General features: G+C 40.4%; 1 non-coding gene and 3 pseudogenes across 1 annotated transcript; all 4 read right to left on the bottom strand.

Moving 5' to 3' along the window:
- Nucleotides 1-941: 941 nt before the first annotated feature.
- On the bottom strand, nt 942-4217 carry LOC149517904 (25S ribosomal RNA; annotated as a pseudogene).
- Nucleotides 4218-4449: 232 nt separating this feature from the next.
- LOC149517903 (5.8S ribosomal RNA) lies at nt 4450-4605 on the bottom strand. The gene has a single exon (XR_016344329.1). It is a non-coding gene; the product is annotated as a 5.8S ribosomal RNA (ribosomal RNA).
- Nucleotides 4606-4894: 289 nt separating this feature from the next.
- On the bottom strand, nt 4895-6194 carry LOC149517902 (18S ribosomal RNA; annotated as a pseudogene).
- A 349-nt stretch (nt 6195-6543) lies between these two features.
- LOC149517901 (18S ribosomal RNA) lies at nt 6544-8304 on the bottom strand (annotated as a pseudogene).
- Nucleotides 8305-8749: the final 445 nt, after the last annotated feature.

Raw genomic sequence — 8749 nt, 5'->3', positions numbered from 1 at the left:
TTAAGCTTGCTCGATTAGGCTCGATTCTTTTATTTGACAAAAGCTCAATTAGCTGTGCTTGAGCTCGAACTCAAGTTCAAGATATTTTATTAATTAAAATAATTAAAATATAAAAGGTCAATTAGGCTTGTGAGCTACTTGAGTTAGGAATAAGAATTACCGAACTTGGCTCGATCGATAAGTCCAGCTACTCAAGTTTGAGCTTGACTCGATAATAACCAAGCCAAATTTTAATTTTATTTGAGTTGGACCCAAATAGCTGGTGAGTACTAATGTATCATTTACCCCTCTAGCAAATGGAGTCAATTCCCTATCCAAGGTCACACGAGGTTTGGCTTAAGACCGCTTGTGACATATGCACCAAGCACCATTTGGTGTTGATGGTGATCAAGGGGCAAACAAGTGCCTTAGGTGGGAGGGTCATGATACACATGCCGTACCAAGTACCAACATCTACCAAAGAGGTGTTCAAGGTAACAACCTACACCAAGGGCCCACTTGGACCGACGATGGTTAAGGTAAGTGCTCACATAAAGTGCCAGCATCTGGAGTTGGTGTCTGAGTCAACATCCCACACCATGGTGCTAGCACTTACATATGGTGTCCAAGGTAACAATAGGCTAGCATCTATCGATTATGTTTGATGTTATTGTCTGCACCAACTAAGGGCCAAATGTTGTCGATGGTGTTTGAGGCAACAACTTGCACTAAGGGCCAGTGTGTGCTAATGGAGTTCAAGGCAAGTTCCTGTACCAAGGGCAAGCCCTTCCTTCTAACAAATACGAAGGGCATTTGGTTGTTGTTTACTTGGACTCCTGAGGGTGGGATGTCATCGCCTAGCCAAATCGGTTGCAATAGAGAACATCATTCATCCCAACCCTAGAGGTATGCAGTGTAAAAATGAAGTGAGTGGACTTTGGTTGGTGTGAAGCGAGGGAGGGATGAATCAAAGCGATGAAGGGCTGAATCTTAGTGGATCATGGTAACAAGGCCACTCTACGACTTACAATACCTTGTCACATATTTAAGCTATTTGTAAAGGATTTTACCCACCACTCCATGGGAATTGAGCCCTAAGGAGGCCCGTTTGGCTTGTTTGCCGTGAGGGCTGTACCTATGACATGTGCCATTGAAGGCTATGGGCCCCTACTACAGGTTGGCAATCAGGCAAAGGGTGTGTGCATTATTTCTAGCCTGGATTCTGACTTAGAGGTGTTTAGTCATAATCTAGTGCATGGTAGCTTCACATTACTAGCTTTTCAACCAGACATGATGACCAATTGTGTGAATCAACATTTTCTCTCATACTAGGTGTGACGCTACCATTAGTAGGGTAAAACTAACCTGACTCATGGTAGTCTAAACCTAGCTCGTGTTTCCTAGTGGTGGGCAAACAATCTAGCACTTGGTGAATTCTGCTTTACAATGATAGGAAGAGCCAACATCACAGAATCAAAAAGCAATGTCGCTATGAATGCTTGGTTATCAAAAGCCAATTATCCCTCTGGTAACTTTTCTAACACCTATAGCTTCAAATTTTAAAGGTTTAAAAGATCAATAGGCCACACTTTCATGATTCGTATTTATACTAGAAAATAGAATCGAATGAGCTTTTACCCTTTTGTTCCATATAAGATTTCTATTCTTGTTGAGCTAATCTTAGGACACCTGCATTATCTTTTAACAAATGTGTCACCTTAGTCAAACTCTCCACCTAAAAAGGTCCTCTATTTGGATTGATCGACCAAGGGCTGTTTTGGTTCCAAAAAAAGGGGTCATGCCCCACCTTTGATTCATGAAATAAGTAAAATAATGTTAAAAGTTGTGATATTTCAATTTTTCCCAAGGGTCCCACTTATCCTATACCTCTCAAGTTATTTCACAAAGTTGGACTCTGCCAAGCTTATTCCCTTAGTTATGGTTTTGTTGGATAGTAGATAGGGATAGTGGGAATCTCGTTAATCCATTCATGCACATCACTAATTAGATGACGAGGCATTTGGTTACCCTAAGAGAGTCATAGTTACTTCTGTTATTTACCTACACTTGGTTGAATTTCTTCACTTTGACATTCAGAGCACTGGGCAAAAATCGCATTGAGTGAGCATTCATGGGGACCATTACTATGCTTTATTTTAATTAAATAGTTGGATTCCCCTTGTTCATAATAGTTCTAAGTCAACTATTTGTCATCTAAGAAAGACCCCGAAGGGAGCCATTCCTAGTCCATCCTTTAGCTGGTATGTGATGACCCATTTTCATTGTAAAAGTAGCTCGAGTAGTGCACCAGTAGCCAATGGGTTCAAGATTGGGACCCTCATGCCTAGCCTTCAGAGCCAACCCTTTTCCCAAGGTTACAAATCCATTTTACCAACATCGTTTACTTATATTGGTTCATCGACCAGAGGTTGTTCACCTTAGAGACCTGATGAGGTTATGAGTATGACTGGGCATGGACGGTAGTTCATCTTTTGGATTTTCAAAGGTCGCCAGGGGCACATTAGACACCATGCAACGTGTAGTGCTTTTTTGGTTGTTGGACCCTACCTTTGGTTGAGCCATTTCCAAGGTAGGTAAGCCATTAAATAGAAAAGATAACTCTTCCTGAGGCCCTCACCAACATCTTAAGACTCCTTAACGTTGCCATTAATCACCGCATCTTGGTTTAGGAATTTTAGCTTGATTCCCTTTTAAAGCTTATGCTGGATGTGCTATCGGATTACCTTTCCCCATCTTTTAGGATCGACTAACCCACATGCAAGTGCCATTCACATGGAGCCATTCCTTTTTTTAGCCTTCAAAGTTCTTATTTGAATATTTGCTACTACCACCAAGATCTATACTGATGGTCACTCTGCTCATGCTTTGGGTTTCGCAGTGCCTCCACACCATGCTATTCATTAAGGCTTGGCCTTTGCCCTAACAGCCATATATAGGTCATGTGCTTAAGCACCATCCATTTTTAGGACTAGTTGATTTGGCAGGTGAGTTATTACACATTCTTTAGTGGATTTTGACTTTTATTACCACTGTCCTATTGTCTTATTTGACCAACACCCTTTGTGGGTTCTAGGTTAGCATACAATTAGGCATCATAACCTAGCTTCTAGTTCATCCTGCATCGCCAGTTTTGCTTAACAAAATGGCCCACTTGGAGCTCACGATTCCATGGAATAGCTCCATGAAGTAGCCTCACCTTTTTACCTATTTAAAGTTTGAGAATAGGTTAAGGTGTTGCACCTCTGATGCCTCTAATAATTGGCTTTACTTGATAGAACTTGCTAAGGGCTCCAGCTATCCTGAGAGAAACTTTAGAGAGAGCTAGCTACTAGACATTTCAATTTATTTTTCACCCTATACCCAAGACAGATGAATGATTTGCATGTTAGTATTACTGTGGGCTTTCACTAGAGTTTCCTCTGCCTTCACCTCACTCAGGCGTAGTTTAAAAGATCAAGGTTGGTTGGTAGTGCACTTGTGAGGGATCTTGCCAATTAGTTTCCTTGCACCTTATGGGTTTTCTAGCTCATTGACTTGCACAAATGTCAAACTCGGTTTGTATTTCAAGATGGGCTAGATGGGGAGCCTGTAGGTTGACCCCAGGAGCACATGTGGTTTGACACACATCTAGATGGCATGTGTTGCATTCCACGATAGAGGCAACAATATCTCTGTAGGCATATAAAAAGCTCAAGCTTGGGCCATTGCCATGATCCGCATCGATCCATGCCCCAAGCCGATTGGTGGACCAGTTATGGCCATTCCATATCCAACTGAGGCACATCCCTAGACCCTATCTACTTCTCTACCGATAATTTCATGCATTTTTTGGCTTTTTTCTTAAAGTCCTTTTCATCTTTCCCTCATGATACTTGTTCGTTATTGGTCTCTTCCTTGTATTCAGCCTTGGATAAATTTACTACCTGATTAAGGCTACATTCCTATACAACTTGACTCGTAGATAGCCTCATGGTGTGACAAGGTCTAGGTATAACAAGGCTTTCACCCTCTTCGATACCTCTTTTTAGTGGACTTGGGCCCAGTCCACCATTGAGGATGCTTCTCTAGACTACAATTTGGACATCGAAGGTGTTTGATTATCAAGTTAGGCTTTTCCCAATTCGCTCGTTGTTACTAGGGGAATCTTGGTAAGTTTCTTTTCCTCTACTTATTGATATGCTTAAACTCAAAAAGTAATCTTACCTAACCTAGGGTCATGATGGGAGCATTGATTGAGTGATGCAAGGGGTCTGATGGGGTTCAAATGGAAAATAAATGCTCATTACTAGAGACAATGCATGTTGGGATCTTTACCAGTAATAGTCACAGCACTATCACTGTCGGGGGCTCACTTTTAGGCCAACAACAACCGACAAGATCATAAGAGGCCATCTTTTTCCCCCTCGCCTGAAGCCCGATGGGTGGGGGGTTAGAGGGGGTGATGATGCATGACACCTAGGCAATCAGGCCCTTGGCCTAATGGCTTGGGGTGAAACTTGCATTCAAAAACTCGATGGCTCATGGGATTCTACAATTCACACCAAGTATCATATTTCACTATGTTATTCATCGATGCAAGAGTCGAGATATCCATTGTTGAGAGTCATTTTGGTTTTTCATGACAAAAAGAGTCATAATGCCACCCATGCATGCAATGTGAATCGATGACAATGGTACACATGCTTTTTTTCATTTCGATCCCTTAGTGCGATTCATGCAGGGATTCGTTATTTGACCACAAGTGATGACATTGATTGTTTCGCTCACTTGACAGGCAAAACAAAGTGACCATCATGCACAACCATAATCGAAAGAGCCTTGGGGCATGAAGGCAACCTCACCCCATCGATGTTTTGTTAACATATTTATGTGTCATTCATTGAGCAAGTTTCAACAATGATCCTTCCACAAGTTCACCTATGAAAACCTTGTTATGACTTATCCTTCCTCTAAATGATAAAGTTTACTGGACTTCTCATGATGTCATAGGCAACAAACCATCCACGTTGCCATGATTTGAACACTTCATGGACCATTCAATTGGTAGGAGTAATAGGTGGTGTGTACAAAGGGTAGGGATGTAGTTAATGCAAGCTGATGACTCATGCTTACTAGGAATTCCTCATTGAAGACCAACAATGGCAATGATCTATCCCTATCATGATGAAATTTCAAAAATTCCCTGGCCCTATCAGCCAAGGCTATAGACACATTGAATACATTAGTGTATTATGTGTGTGGCCCAAAATATCAAAGGGTATCATAGACTTGTTATTGCCTCAAACTTTCTTAGGCTAAAAGGCCATAGTCATTCTAAGAAGCTAGCCATGAAGGTTCACCTTCGCATAGGTAGTTAGTAGGCTGAGGTCTCATTTGTTAATTGAATTAACCAAACAAATCACTCCACCAACTAAAAATGGCCATGCACTACCACCCATAGAATAAAAAAAGAGCTCTTAATCTATCAATCCTTAATATGTCTAAACTTGGCAAGTTTCCATGTGTTGAGTTAAATTAAGCCATAGGCTCCACTACTAATGGTGGCCTTTCATCAATTCTTTTATGTTTTAGCCTTATGACCATACTCCACCTGAAACCCAAAGACTTTGATTTCTTATAAGGTACAAGAGGAGTCCTAAAAGTAACATCCATTGATCCTTGGTTGGCATTGTTTATGGTTAAGACTAAGACAGTATCTAATCATCTTTGAGCTTTCAATTTCTGTTCTTGATTAATGAAAACATCTTTGGCAAATGCTTTCACAGTTGTTCATCTTTCATAGATCCAAGAATTTCACCTTTGACTATGAAATACGAATGTCCTTGACTATCCTTATTAATCATTACTCCAATCACCATAGCATCATCAAAGAATCGAACCGACAGCAGTGGGGGTTTCAACGATTAGAGGTGGGGGGTCAGGGGGTATGCACACAGATGTGTGATGGGTGCTGGTCCTTGGCCCTTATATTGGCCCCCTATCCCCTAATGAACCTTAATAACTCACACTCTCTTAATGAGCATCAATGTTTTTACGGTTCACAGTCAATAGCCATTCAAGTGTCTGAAATGGGGACACTTTTTTCAAATGGCCACAAAATCTTCTACACTGATTTTTTAGCTAAATGTTTTGTAGATGCCAACAAAAATACAAGAATTTTTCTACACATGGGATTTTGCAATTCTCACCAAGTATAACATTTTGCTACATTCTTCATCAATGCGAGACTCGAGATATCTATTACTGAGAGTCATTTTGGTTTTCCATGACAAAAGAAGTCACGGTGCCACCTGCGAACACACTATGAAAGGGATAGCAACATTACACGCATTTTTTTTCATTCTAGTTCCTTAGTGTGATATGCATTGAGGGCTCGTTATTTGGCCACAGACGATGATACCAATCATTTTGCCCACTTGATAGGCAAAACAAATTGATCGTCGCACATGCCCAGGGCTAGAAGGGGCTCACAGCATGAAGGCACGCTTGCCCTCTTAGTGTCTCATTAACACATTTGTGGGTCATTCATTGAGCAAGTTTCAACAATGATCCTTCCCCAAGTTCACCTATAGAAACATTGTTACAACTTCTCTTTCCTCTAAATGATAAGGTTCAGTGGACTTCCCATGATGTCACAGGTAGCAAACCATCCATGTCACCATGATCCAAACACTTCACTAGACATTCAATTAGTAGGATGGGTGGTGTGTAAAAAAGGCAATGATGTAGTCAACATGAGCTGATGACTCATACTTACTATCCCTAGCATGATGAAATTTCAAAGATTACCTGGACCTGTCAGTTAAGGCTATAGACTCATTGAATACATCAGTGTAGCACACGTGCAACCCAGAACATCTAAGGGCATCATAAACCTATTATTGTCTTAAACTTCCTTAGCTTAAGTAGCCATAGTCCCTCTAAGAAGCTAGCCATAAAGGATCACCTCCATATAGCTAGTTAACAAGCAGAGGTCTTATTCATTAATGGATTTAACTAGACAAATCAGTCCACCAACTAAGAACTACCATGCACAACCTCCCATAGAATCAAGAAAGAGCTCTCAGTCTATCAATCTTTACTATGTCTAGACTTGGTAAGTTTCCCTGCATTGAGTTAAATTAAGCCATAGGTTGCACTCCTAGTGGTGCCCTTCCATCAATTCCTTTAAGTTTTAGCCTTGTAACCATACTCCCTCCAGAACTCAAAGACTTTGATTTCGCATAAGGTGTCGACGGAGTCCTGAAAGTAACATCCATCGATTCTTGGTTGACATCATTTATGGTTGAGACTAGGATGATATCTGATCATCTTCAAGCTCACAACTTTCATTCTTGATTAATGAAAACATCCTTGGTAAATGCTTTCACAATTGTTCATCTTTCATAAATCCAAAAATTTTACCTCTGACTATGAAATACGAATACCATTGACTATCCTTGTTAATCATTACTTTGATCTCAAAGGCCACCATCATAGGATAGAAATCCTATGATGTTATCTTATGCTAATGTATACAAGCATAGGCCTACTTTGAGCACTCTAATTTTTTCAAAATAACAGCACTAGAGGAATGACTCAACCATTAAGGCTAAGAGCACATCTCTAGCAGAGGGATGAGTAGATCGATGCTCACTGTGGGCAAACCAAATAACCTAGCCCTAATTTTGACCATGAGCTTTTTAACTGCAATAACTTAAATATATCCCATTAAAATTGATATTACCATAGCTACTGGCACCAGACTTGCCCTCCAATGGATCCTTATTAAGGGATTTAGATTGTACTCATTTCAATTACCAAACTCATAGAGCCTGATATTGTTATTTATTATGACTACCACCCTATGTCAGGATTAGGTAATTTGCACACTTGCTACCTTCTTTGGATTTAATAGTCATTTCTTAGGCTCCCTCTTCAAAATTGAACCTTAATTCTCTGTTACCTTTCACCACCATGGTAGGCCATTATCCTACCATTGAAATTTGATAAGGTAGAAATTTGAATCATGCATCACCGGCATAAAGGCTGCACGATTTGTTGAGTTACTATGAATCATTAAAGCAATGGTCAAAGCTCGCGTCAACCTTTTATCTGATAAATGCATCCCTTCTAGAAGTTGGGGTTTATTACACGTATTAGCTCTAGAATTACTATGGTCATTTGAGTAGTAGATACCATCAAACAAACTATAATTGATTTAATGAGCCATTTGTAGTTTCACAGTTTGAATTAGTTTATACTTACACATGCATGGCTTAATCTTTGAGACAAGCTTTTGACACTAGCAGGATCAACCACGTAGCATTCCTTTAGGATGTTAACACCACATAGGCCTCAATGCACTAATAGAGTGACAAAGAGAGCCAACATGGAGCACAAGTGTTATGCATGTTGAGCATGTAAAATGCATAGCATCGAATGAACAAGGTTCAAAATCATGTGCCCATAAAACATTTCACATCTAAGAGCTTGATTGAACACTATTACACCAATGTGGCCACATAGGTTTGGGTGGCACACCTAGGACATGTGGCATGATCGAGGTCTAACCCATAGCCCTAAGGACACAAAATAAATGAAAGATGCCAAGACATCTGGTTTCAATCGATTTAGGTATGTAGCATAAGATCCTGATTGTGCCCCCAGGATACGATGACCACATAAGGGAGATTGAAGAGGATGACATGTCAACAGTTTGATGAATCAAGCATAGAGCCTATCGACACACATAACCATAGCACCACTC

This window comes from Durio zibethinus, chromosome 8 (assembly GCF_047325235.1).
Source record: "Durio zibethinus cultivar Kanyao isolate XHJ-2024 chromosome 8, ASM4732523v1, whole genome shotgun sequence".
In the NCBI taxonomy this organism is placed as follows: Eukaryota; Viridiplantae; Streptophyta; class Magnoliopsida; order Malvales; family Malvaceae; genus Durio; species Durio zibethinus.
Note: the sequence above shows the minus strand (reverse complement) of the source record. Positions and strands in the feature narration are given on the sequence as shown.